General features: G+C 46.7%; 2 non-coding genes across 2 annotated transcripts; both read right to left on the bottom strand.

Moving 5' to 3' along the window:
* Positions 1–5,068: 5,068 nt before the first annotated feature.
* Positions 5,069–5,150, bottom strand: trnas-aga (transfer RNA serine (anticodon AGA)). The gene has a single exon. It is a non-coding gene; the product is annotated as a tRNA-Ser (tRNA).
* A 1,492-nt stretch (positions 5,151–6,642) lies between these two features.
* On the bottom strand, positions 6,643–6,724 carry trnas-aga (transfer RNA serine (anticodon AGA)). Its single transcript has one exon. It is a non-coding gene; the product is annotated as a tRNA-Ser (tRNA).
* Positions 6,725–12,571: the final 5,847 nt, after the last annotated feature.

The raw sequence follows: 12,571 nt of genomic DNA on the forward strand, positions 1-12,571 counted from the left end.
TACTCATCTTGTTGTGATATGCCTTAACGTGTCCATTGCTACATAGTTGCTATGGTCCTTTTATGTTCTGGTCTTTTATGATGTCATATAGGCTTGATTCCTTGAGTATTTAAGAGCAAGTTATTCAGAGACACATCGTCAGTACGTTAAGCTTTCTTCATGTGAGGATGTCAGCCATTTTCCATGTGTTCTTAATCCAGGCCTGCTTGTTATTACTTGGAATTTTGTATATAAAGACTTTTACGTCGCCACCTCCGTCTCCTGTCTGCTTTTGGGTCCAAACCCCTCTCCTCACGTGACAGCACGTACTGACCATCATGGACCCAGCAGACCCAGAGGACCCAATCCACCGCGCCATGAGGGCACAAGGGGCACTGCTCGGCCAGCACGACCAAATCCTGAGGGAGGTTATGGAGTCTATTCAGAACCTCTCCAACACCGTCAACTCATTGACTATCCAGATGACGTCCAGCGCTCCACCACAATCGTCATCACCCACTACGGCCCACACGTCCAATCAAGGAGTGACCGACTCACCCGCCACAGCTGTGCCTTTTCACCGTGAACCCAACATTCCGCCACCTGAACATTATTCTGGGGAGGTAGGAGCCTGTGTCCAATTCCTAGTAAACTGTTCCTTGGTTTTTGAGCAACAACCTTGCGCTTTTTTGGATGATCGCGCCAAGCTGGCCTATGTCATTAACTTGCTTCGGGGAAAAGCAGGGAAGTAGGCCAATTCCTTGTGGGAGTCAAAGTCAGAAACATTGAGATCATTTTCTGCTTTTTCCGAGGAGATTCGCAGAGTCTTTGATCAGCCCTTCCGTACCGAGTCTTCAGGCAAACGACTATGGGCATTACGTCAGGGCTCACAGTCAGCTGCAGAATATGCCATAGAGTTCAGGATTTTAGCCTCTGAAACAGGATGGAATGAGGCAGGACAGAGAACAGCCTTCGTTTGCGGACTGTCCGAAGAGCTTCAAGACGAACTGTCTACACGGGATGAGCCTGAGTCCCTCGAGCAATTAATCTCCTTAGTGATTCGGATTGACAACCGCATCAGAGAACGCCGTCGCAGTGCCAGACCTGCCCACCCTAACTCCCCTCACACGGCCATTCCGCGACGGATCGCCCAGCCTTTTACAAGCACCTTGATGCCTGCTTCTGCCGGGGAAGAACCCATGCAACTTAGCAGAACTCGCCTCTCCCAGGAGGAACGCGCCCGGCGGGTTGCGCAGGGTCTTTGTCTCTACTGTGGAAAGCCTGGGCACTTTATCAATCAGTGCTCACTCGTACCCAGGGGTCCTCTTGATACCACAGAACGCCGCCTTAGGGTGAGCGACACTAGAACCTCGACTGAACCTCCTCGTCGCATTAACTTGCATGCCACTGTCTCCTCCCTCATGCATGATCAACCTTCAGAGAGGCAGGATCCGGAGACCATCATCCCCTCTTCATGTTTCATCAGGGCGGCTGTGTGGGACATTGAGCAAGCCGTCTTGCAGGCCCAAAAACAGCAACCAGATCCTGGCTCGGGCCCTCCGGATCGACTCTTTGTCCCAGATTCTGTCCGCTCTCATGTCCTGCAATTGGGACATTCTTCCAAGTTGGCTTGTCATCATTGACTTGAACCCTCCAATTCCTGCGGCAACCCTTCTGGTGGCCCCGAATGGCTCAAGATGTGAGGGAGTTCGTCGCTGCTTGCCACACCTGCTCTCGGGGGAAGCCTTCTCACCATCGCCCAATGGGTCTTCTGCAACCCCTGCCCATCCCCAGCCGCCCCTGGTCCCACCAGTCGGTCGATTTCGTCTCAGGCCTGCCGCCCTCCGAGGGAAACACGGTCATACTGACTGTAGTTGACCGTTTCTCCAAGATGGTTCACTTCATTCCATTACCCAAACTTCCTTCCGCATTTGAGACGGCAAACATCCTAGTGAACCACGTCTTCAAGCTTCATGGCATCCCCATTGACATTGTTTCTGACCGGGGTCCCCAGTTCACATCCCAGGTATGGCAAGCTTTCTGTAAAGCTCTGGGAGCGTCCTCTAGCCTGTCTTCAGGTTATCATCCCCAGACCAATGAACATCAGAGAGAGTCAATCAGGATCTGGAGTCATCCCTCAGGTGTGTTTCGGCCCGCCATCCTGCTTCCTGGAGCCTACACCTACCATGGATCGAGTATTCCCACAATTCCCTCACCTCCTCAACCATGGGCATGTCTCTGTTCATGGTCGCATATGGATATCAACCTCCACTATTCCCTTCCCAGGAACAAGCGGTCGCCGTTCCCTCTGTCCGCGCTCATCTGCGGCGTTGCCATGCCGTATGGAGACATGCCAGAGCCGTCCTGTCCCGCACAGCCCAGCGCAACCAACAACTGGCCGATAGACATCGATCTCCGGCCCCTGACTATCGCCCAGGGCAAATGGTTTGGCTATCCTCCCGTGACCTTCCCCTCCAGACTGATTCCCGCAAACTAGCTCCAGATTCATTGGACCGTTTGAGAATGAGAAGATCATTAAGATAAGATAAGATAAGATAAGATGTCCTTTATTAGTCCCACAATGGGGAAATTTGAGGTGTTACAGCAGCAAAGATATAGATCACACAGAGTCGGCGGCGTAATGTAGCCGTTAATGTATAACATTAGCAGCAGACATTCATAACAATGCATGCAAATATACACAGTATAAACGTATCTAGTTTAAGGAAACACTCCTAATGTATGTCCATTATACAGAGGGGGAAACACTGTAATGATAAAAACTACTAAATGATTGAAAATACTGCAATGATAAAAATATTGCAATGATAAAGTATACTGCAATGGTAAAAGTACTGTAATAGTAAAAGTACTGCAATGATAGAAAAATACTGCAATGATAAAAGTACTGTGATAGTAAAAGTACCGCAATGATAGGAATACTGCAATTATAAAAGTACTGCAAGGATAAAAGTACTGTAATAGTGAACGTCCTGCAATGGTAGAAATACTGCAGAGATAGAAGTACAGTAATAAGAATACGGTAATGTAAACAAAATACATCATTGGTCAATATTTAAGTACACCCTTGGCTGAAAGTGCAGTAGCGGTTTATATTGCATCCTAGGACTGCACAATTGCACTAATGCCCGCCCGTTCGTAGGCCTGACCCAATGTTCTTGTTAAAAAGTCTGACAGCAGTAGGCAGGAAGGAGCGCCGAAATCTCTCTTTGGTACAGCGAGGGTGTAAAAGTCTATTACTGAAGGAGCTGTGAAGTGTTCTAAGAGTATCATAGAGTGGGTGGGCTGGGTTGTCCAGCATTGATGACAGTTTTGCCGTCATCCTCCTGCCCCCCACTGAGTCCACAGAGTCCAGGGAGCAGCCCAGGACAGAGCTGGTCCTCCTCACTAGTTTGTCCAGTCTCTTTTTGTCCCGGCCCGAGATGCCTCCTGCCCAGCAGACCACTCCATAGAAAATGACCGGTGAAACCACCGAGTCATAGAAGGTCCTGAGGAGTGTTCCCCGAATGCCAAAGGACCTCAGCCTCCTGAGTAGGAAGAGTCTGCTCTGACCCTTCCTATAGAGAGCATCTGTGTTGTCGCTCCAGTCCAGTTTATTGTTCAGATGAACACCCAGGTACTTGTAAGTTGAGACCCTCTCAACGTCTGTTCCCTGGATATTCCCTGGATATTCACTGGTGCAGGTGGAGAGTGCTGACGCATTAACCCTTCTGCTGTCCGTTTGAAGCTCCCGGCCTCCCTCCAGGTCCACCCAACTTTTCATGTCTCCCTCCTGAAGCCAGTCTCCTCCAGCCCCCTCAGTCCTCCTCCCGAGCTCCCCCCTCCGCCACTGGACGTTGATGGTCACCCCGCTTACATTGGGAAGAACATTTTGGATGTACGTCGGCGTGGTCGGGGTTTTCAATATTTAGTTGACTGGGAGGGTTACGGCCCTGAGGAGCGTTCCTGGATTTCGAGATCCCTCATCCTGACACCCTCTCTGCTACGGGACTTCTACCGTGAGTTCCATCACAAGCCAGGAAAGGCACCAGGTGGTGCCCATTGAGGGGGGGTACTGTTGTGATATGCCTTAATGTGTCTGTTGCTACACAGTTGCTACACAGTTGCTATGGTCCTTTTATGCTCTGGTCTTTTATGATGTCATATAGGCTTGATTCCTTGAGTATTTAAGAGCAAGTTATTCAGAGACACATCGTCAGTACGTTCAGCTTTCTTCATGTGAGGATGTCAGCCATTTTCCATGTGTTCTGAATCCAGGCCTGCTTGTTATTACTTGGAATTTTGTATATAAATACTTTTACGTCGCCACCTCCGTCTCCTGTCTGCTTTTGGGTACAAGCCCCTCTCCTCACGTGACACATCTTTTGTTTTCTACATTTGCGAGTATGAATTCCATCTTCCTCGTGTCTTTGAAATTCCGATGCTTTTGTTCCGTAAAGCAACGTGTTCTAGGTTGTCCCTCTGGAGTTGTGGCGGTTTCTCCAAAAACAGGCACTTTTTTCAGAAGTTTGAATCAGTCTTTCATATACAAAAAAAAACAAGGTTTAAATCCCGTCCTGCTGCAATTGAAGGTAGTTTACACTAATACGTTTATTGACCGAAAAGAATTTCGAACTTGAGATAAATTGGCTGAGTGGTTAAGACAATGGATTATTAATACATTGTGTTCTGCACACTTGTCGATACTTGACATTTAAAATGGGACTGATACAATGGGAAAAGTGTCCTACCGTGCTAATCGGAATAGGTGGTGGGTTTATGGAAATAAGAACATTGTGTACTACACACGTGGGGATAAATTCCACCCTTGTTGGACCTTAACATATCAAATTAAGATGATGCTATTGGAAAGGTGTTTGACCCCTTTGGATATGGGAATGGTACTTTGGTAATATAAGCAGTTTTCGGAAATTTGTTTGTCGTTAAATTGTGAAAGAAACACGGTCCTTGTCCAACAAAACGGGGTTTGCAGAAATGCAACCGATACATGTATATAAATGGGAATGTTACGTGATATGTTTTATTAAATTCTGATATTAGAACATCAAGTTCCCTTCTAAAACGTACACGTTGGTGGCAGGATTTGAACCTGCGAGGGGAGACCCCAATGGATTTCTAGTCCAAAGCCTTAACCACTCGGCCACACCAACACAATGTCCCATGCATGAGGTGCCATTTTCCAAGTACAATACAGATATTGCTACACTGCAGAAACCCATCAGCCACATGCACTCACTCCTCCCATTGAAGCAGATGAGGTTGCCGACTGTTGAAGGATCTAGAATACTCATCCTTGTTGTTCGACATTGGTGAGTATGAATTCCATCTTTCTCGTGTCTTGGGAATTCCGATGCTTTTGTTCCGTGAGGCGATGTGTTCTACCTTGTCCCTCTAGATCTGTGGAGGTTTCTCCCAAATTACACGTGGCATTCAGAAAATTGAATCAGTTTTTTAATTGCAAAAGAAATTAAGTCTAAAAACAGTCTTGTTCGAGCAAAACTGGGTTTGTAATGTACTTCAAGGAGATGTGCTAGGGGGCAGAAATCCATCAGCCCCAAGTTTGTAATGTCCTTCAAGATGTGGACGCTTATCTGATAATATAAGCACTCTTTTTGATCCCAGATGAGGTTGCCGACTAATGAAGGAGATAGAATACTCATCTTTTGTTTTCTACATTTGTGAGTATGAATTCCATCTTCCTCGTGTCTTTGAAATTCCGTTGCTTTTGTTCCGTAAAGCAACGTGTTCTAGGTTGTCCCTCTGGAGTTGTGGCGGTTTCTCCAAAAACAGGCACGGTTTTCAGAAGTTTGAATCAGTCTTTCATATAAAAAAAAAAAAACAAGGTTTAAATCCCGTCCTGCTGCAATTGAAGGTAGTTTACACTAATACGTTTCTTGACCGAAAAGAATTTCGAACTTGAGATAAGTTGGCTGAGTGGTTAAGACAATGGATTATTAATACATTGTGTTCTGCACACTTGTCGACCCAAGGGGGGGGCATCATACGTCACTCGTTGACTTTGAATGGGAAAATCGCCGCCTAGTGGAGAAAAATATATAAGCAGGAGCAGAGGTGGCTGTATAGTATTACCTGCCACCTCGTCTCCCGGCTCCACACACTCAATGGACAAAATGAATGAGAGAACAAGCCACGCCCACTTGACAACACGGAGAAGAGAATTTTCCTCTGAAGGCCCACCCCACCTTGGGGGGGTCGGGGGGGGGCATCATACGTCACTCGTTGACTTTGAATGGGAAAATCGCCGCCTAGTGGAGAAAAATATATAAGCAGAAAAGTGTCCTACCGTGCTAATCGGAATAGGTGGTGGGTTTATGGAAATAAGAACATTGTGTACTACACACGTGGGGATAAATTCCACCCTTGTTGGACCTTAACATATCAAATTAAGATGATGCTATTGGAAAGGTGTTTGACCTCTTTGGATATGGGAATGGTACTTTGGTAATATAAGCAGTTTTCGGAAATTTGTATGTCGTTAAATTGTGAAAGAAACACGGTCCTTGTCCGACAAAACGGGGTTTGCAGAAATGCAACCGATCCATGTATATAAATGGGAATGTTACGTGATATGTTTTATTAAATTCTTATATTAGAACATCAAGTTCCCTTCTAAAACGTGCACATTGGTGGCAGGATTTGAACCTGCGAGGGGAGACCCCAATGGATTTCTAGTCCATCGCCTTAACCACTCGGCCACACCAACACAATGTCCCATGCACAGGTGCCATTTTCCAAGTACAATACAGATATTGCTACACTGCAGAAAACCATAAGCCACATGCACTCACACTTCCCATAGAACCAGATGAGGTAGCCGACTGTTGAAGGAGATAGGATACTCATCCTTGTTGTTCTACATTGGTGAGTATGAATTCCATCTTTCTCGTGTCTTGGGAATTCCGATGCTTTTGTTCTGAGAGGGAATGTGTTCTACCTTCTCCCTCTGGATCTGTGGAGGTTTCTCCGAAATTACACGTGGCATTCAGAAATTTGAATCAGTCTTGAAATTGCAAAAGATCCTTAGATTCTCCTCTGAAAAGCTCACTTTGGCAGCAGGATAAGAACCTACGAGGGGACACCCCAGTGAATTTTTAGTCCATCACCCTGACCACTCGGCCACACCAACACAGTTGCCCTCCAGAGGTGACATTTTCTGACGACAATACATATTTTGCTAGGGGGCAAAATTCCATCAGCCCCAAGCACTCACTTTGATTCCATTGAAGCAGATGACGTTGCCGACTAATGGAGGAGAGAGAATACTCATCCTTTGTTTTCTGCATTTGTGAGTATGAATTCGAATCTTCCTCGTGTGTTTGAAATTCCGATGCTTTTGTTCCGTGAAGCAATGTGTTCTACATTGTCCCTCTGGAGCTGAGGAGGTTTCTCCAAAAACAGGCACGGTTTTAAGAAGTTTGAATCAGTCTTTCATATACAAAAGAACCACGTTTTAAATCCAGTCCTGCTACAATTGAAGGTAGTTTACACTAATACAATGTTTCTTGACCGACAAAAGGTTCCAACTTGAGATGAGGTGGCTGAGTGGTTAAGGTAATGCATTGCTAATACATTGTGTTCTGCACACTCGCCGATACTTGACATTTAAAATGGGACTCATATAATGGGAAATGTGTCTTACCGTGTTAATCGGAATAGGAGGTGGGTCTATGGAAATAAGAAATTGTGTTCTACACAAGTGGGTATAAATTTCACACTCGCTGGACCTTAACATATCAAATTATGATGATAATATTGGAAAGGTGTTTGACCTCTTTAGATATGGGAATAGTACTTTGGTAATATAAGCAGTTTTGAGAAATTTATGTCGTTAAATTGCCAAAAAGAAACACAGTCCTTGTCCGACAAAGGGCATTTGCAGAACTACGACCCTTCCATATGGATAAATGGGGATTTTACATGATATGTTTTGTTAAATTGTTGAAGACCCTAATCTGATATTAGAAGATAAAGTTACCTGCGGAAAGATACACTTTGGTGGCAGTATTCGAACATGCAAGGGGCGACCACAATGGATTTCTAGTCCATCGTCTTAACCACTCAGTCATCACAGTATGCCTGTTGTAGGTGAGATTTTCCAAGTACAATACAGATTTTGCCAAATTGCCAAAGATCCATAGTCCAAACACTGTATTCGTCCAACAAAACACAGTTTACCCTAATACAACCATTCTTGTAGAATAATGTGGATTTTACATTTTGCATGATGCGATTTGTTCAACTGTTGAAAAGTCTTATCAGATGAGAGAACACCCGGTTCTCCTCTAAAAAGCCCTCGTTGGCAGCAGGATTTGAGACTACGAGGGGAGACCCCAATGGATTTCAAGTCCATCGCCTTAACCACTCAGCCACACCAACAAAGTGTCCCCGTTGCAGGTTACATTTTCCAAGTACAATACAAATATTGCTACACTGCAGAAACCCATCAGCCACATGCACTCACTCCTCCCATTGAAGCAGATGAGGTTGCTGACTGTTGAAGGATCTAGAATACTCATCCTTGTTGTTCGACATTGGTGTGTATGAATTCCATCTTTCTCGTGTCTTGGGAATTCCGATGCTTTTGTTCCGTGAAGCGATGTGTTCTACCTTGTCCCTCTAGATCTGTGGAGGTTTCTCCCAAATTACACGTGGCATTCAGAAAATTGAATCAGTTTTTTAATTGCAAAAGAAATGAAGTCTAAAAACAGACTTGTTCGAGCAAAACTGAGTTTGTAATGTCCTTCAAGGAGATGTGCTAGGGGGCAGAAATCCATCAGCCCCAAGTTTGCAATGTCCTTCAAGATGTGGACGCTTATCTGATAATATAAGCACTCTTTTTGATCCCAGATGAGGTTGCCGACTAATGAAGGAGATAGAATACTCATCTTGTTGTGATATGCCTTAACGTGTCCGTTGCTACATAGTTGCTATGGTCCTTTTATAGACTGGTCTTTTATGATGTCATATAGGCTTGATTCCTTGAGTATTTAAGAGCAAGTTATTCAGAGACACATCGTCAGTACGTTAAGCTTTCTTCATGTGAGGATGTCAGCCATTTTCCATGTGTTCTTAATCCAGGCCTGCTTGTTATTACTTGGAATTTTGTATATAAAGACTTTTACGTCGCCACCTCCGTCTCCTGTCTGCTTTTGGGTCCAAACCCCTCTCCTCACGTGACAGCACGTACTGACCATCATGGACCCAGCAGACCCAGAGGACCCAATCCACCGCGCCATGAGGGCACAAGGGGCACTGCTCGGCCAGCACGACCAAATCCTGAGGGAGGTTATGGAGTCTATTCAGAACCTCTCCAACACCGTCAACTCATTGACTATCCAGATGACGTCCAGCGCTCCACCACAATCATCATCACCCACTCCGGCCCACACGTCCAATCAAGGAGTGACCGACTCACCCGCTACTGCTGTGCCTTTTCACCGTGAACCCAACATTCCGCCACCTGAACATTATTCTGGGGAGGTAGGAGCCTGTGTCCAATTCCTAGTAAACTGTTCCTTGGTTTTTGAGCAACAACCTTGCGCTTTTTTGGATGATCGCGCCAAGCTGGCCTCTGTCATTAACTTGCTTCGGGGAAAAGCAGGGAAGTGGGCCAATTCCTTGTGGGAGTCAAAGTCAGAAACATTGAGATCATTTTCTGCTTTTTCCGAGGAGATTCGCAGAGTCTTTGATCAGCCCTCCCGTACCGAGTCTTCAGGCAAACGACTATGGGCATTACGTCAGGGCTCACAGTCAGCTGCAGAATATGCCATAGAGTTCAGGATTTTAGCCTCTGAAACAGGATGGAATGAGGCAGGACAGAGAACAGCCTTCGTTTGCGGACTGTCCGAAGAGCTTCAAGACGAACTGTCTTCACGGGATGAGCCTGAGTCCCTCGAGCAATTAATCTCCTTAGTGATTCGGATTGACAACCGCATCAGAGAACGCCGTCGCAGTGCCAGACCTGCCCACCCTAACTCCCCTCACACGGCCATTCCGCGACGGATCGCCCAGCCTTTTACAAGCACCTTAATGCCTGCTTCTGCCGGGGAAGAACCCATGCAACTTAGCAGAACTCGCCTCTCCCAGGAGGAACGCGCCCGGCGGGTTGCGCAGGGTCTTTGTCTCTACTGTGGAAAGCCTGGGCACTTTATCAATCAGTGCTCACTCGTACCCAGGGGTCCTCTTGATACCACAGAACGCCGCCTTAGGGTGAGCGACACTAGAACCTCGACTGAACCTCCTCGTCGCATTAACTTGCATGCCACTGTCTCCTCCCTCATGCATGATCAACCTTCAGAGAGGCAGGATCCGGAGACCATCATCCCCTCTTCATGTTTCATCAGGGCGGCTGTGTGGGACATTGAGCAAGCCGTCTTGCAGGCCCAACAACAGCAACCAGATCCTGGCTCGGGCCCTCCGGATCGACTCTTTGTCCCAGATTCTGTCCGCTCTCATGTCCTGCAATTGGGACATTCTTCCAAGTTGGCTTGTCATCATTGACTTGAACCCTCCAATTCCTGCGGCAACCCTTCTGGTGGCCCCGAATGGCTCAAGATGTGAGGGAGTTCGTCGCTGCTTGCCACACCTGCTCTCGGGGGAAGCCTTCTCACCATCGCCCAATGGGTCTTCTGCAACCCCTGCCCATCCCCAGCCGCCCCTGGTCCCACCAGTCGGTCGATTTCGTCTCTGGCCTGCCGCCCTCAGAGGGAAACACGGTCATACTGACTGTAGTTGACCGTTTCTCCAAGATGGTTCACTTCATTCCATTACCCAAACTTCCTTCCGCATTTGAGACGGCAAACATCCTAGTGAACCACGTCTTCAAGCTTCATGGCATCCCCATTGACATTGTTTCTGACCGGGGTCCCCAGTTCACATCCCAGGTATGGCAAGCTTTCTGTAAAGCTCTGGGAGCGTCCTCTAGCCTGTCTTCAGGTTATCATCCCCAGACCAATGAACATCAGAGAGAGTCAATCAGGATCTGGAGTCATCCCTCAGGTGTGTTTCGGCCCGCCATCCTGCTTCCTGGAGCCTACACCTACCATGGATCGAGTATTCCCACAATTCCCTCACCTCCTCATCCATGGGCATGTCTCTGTTCATGGTCGCATATGGATATCAACCTCCACTATTCCCTTCCCAGGAACAAGCGGTCGCCGTTCCCTCTGTCCGCGCTCATCTGCGGCGTTGCCATGCCGTATGGAGACATGCCAGAGCCGTCCTGTCCCGCACAGCCCAGCGCAACCAACAACTGGCCGATAGACATCGATCTCCGGCCCCTGACTATCGCCCAGGGCAAATGGTTTGGCTATCCTCCCGTGACCTTCCCCTCCAGACTGATTCCCGCAAACTAGCCCCCAGATTCATTGGACCGTTTGAGAATGAGAAGATCATTAAGATAAGATAAGATGTCCTTTATTAGTCCCACAATGGGGAAATTTGAGGTGTTACAGCAGCAAAGATATTGATCACACAGAGTCGGCGGCGTAATGTAGCCGTTAATGTATAACATTAGCAGCAGACATTCATAACAATGCATGCAAATATACACAGTATAAACATATCTAGTTTAAGGAAACACTCCTAATGTATGTCCATTATACAGAGGGGGAAACACTGTAATGATAAAAACTACTAAATGATTGAAAATACTGCAATGATAAAAATATTGCAATGATAAAGTATACTGCAATGGTAAAAGTACTGTAATAGTAAAAGTACTGCAATGATAGAAAAATACTGCAATGATAAAAGTACTGTGATAGTAAAAGTACCGCAATGATAGGAATACTGCAATTATAAAAGTACTGCAAGGATAAAAGTACTGTAATAGTGAACGTCCTGCAATGGTAGAAATACTGCAGAGATAGAAGTACAGTGATAAGAATACGGTAATGTAAACAAAATACATCATTGGTCAATATTTAAGTACACCCTTGGCTGAAAGTGCAGTAGCGGTTTATATTGCATCCTAGGACTGCACAATTGCACTAATGCCCGCCCGTTTGTAGGCCTGACCCAATGTTCTTGTTAAAAAGTCTGACAGCAGTAGGCAGGAAGGAGCGCCGAAATCTCTCTTTGGTACAGCGAGGGTGTAAAAGTCTATTACTGAAGGAGCTGTGAAGTGTTCTAAGAGTGTCATAGAGTGGGTGGGCTGGGTTGTCCAGCATTGATGACAGTTTTGCCGTCATCCTCCTGCCCCCCACTGAGTCCACAGAGTCCAGGGAGCAGCCCAGGACAGAGCTGGCCCTCCTCACTAGTTTGTCCAGTCTCTTTTTGTCCCGGCCCGAGATGCCTCCTGCCCAGGAGACCACTCCATAGAAAATGACCGGTGAAACCACCGAGTCATAGAAGTTCCTGAGGAGTGTTCCCCGAACGCCAAAGGACCTCAGCCTCCTGAGTAGGAAGAGTCTGCTCTGACCCTTCCTATAGAGAGCATCTGTGTTGTCGCTCCAGTCCAGTTTATTGTTCAGATGAACACCCAGGTACTTGTAAGTTGAGACCCTCTCAACGTCTGTTCCCTGGATATTCCCTGGATATTCACTGGTGC

The sequence above is a fragment of the Idiotropiscis lumnitzeri genome, chromosome 19, assembly GCF_059441095.1.
Source record: "Idiotropiscis lumnitzeri isolate Australia: NSW breed Sydney's pygmy pipehorse chromosome 19, RoL_Ilum_1.0, whole genome shotgun sequence".
NCBI classification, from domain to species: Eukaryota; Metazoa; Chordata; class Actinopteri; order Syngnathiformes; family Syngnathidae; genus Idiotropiscis; species Idiotropiscis lumnitzeri.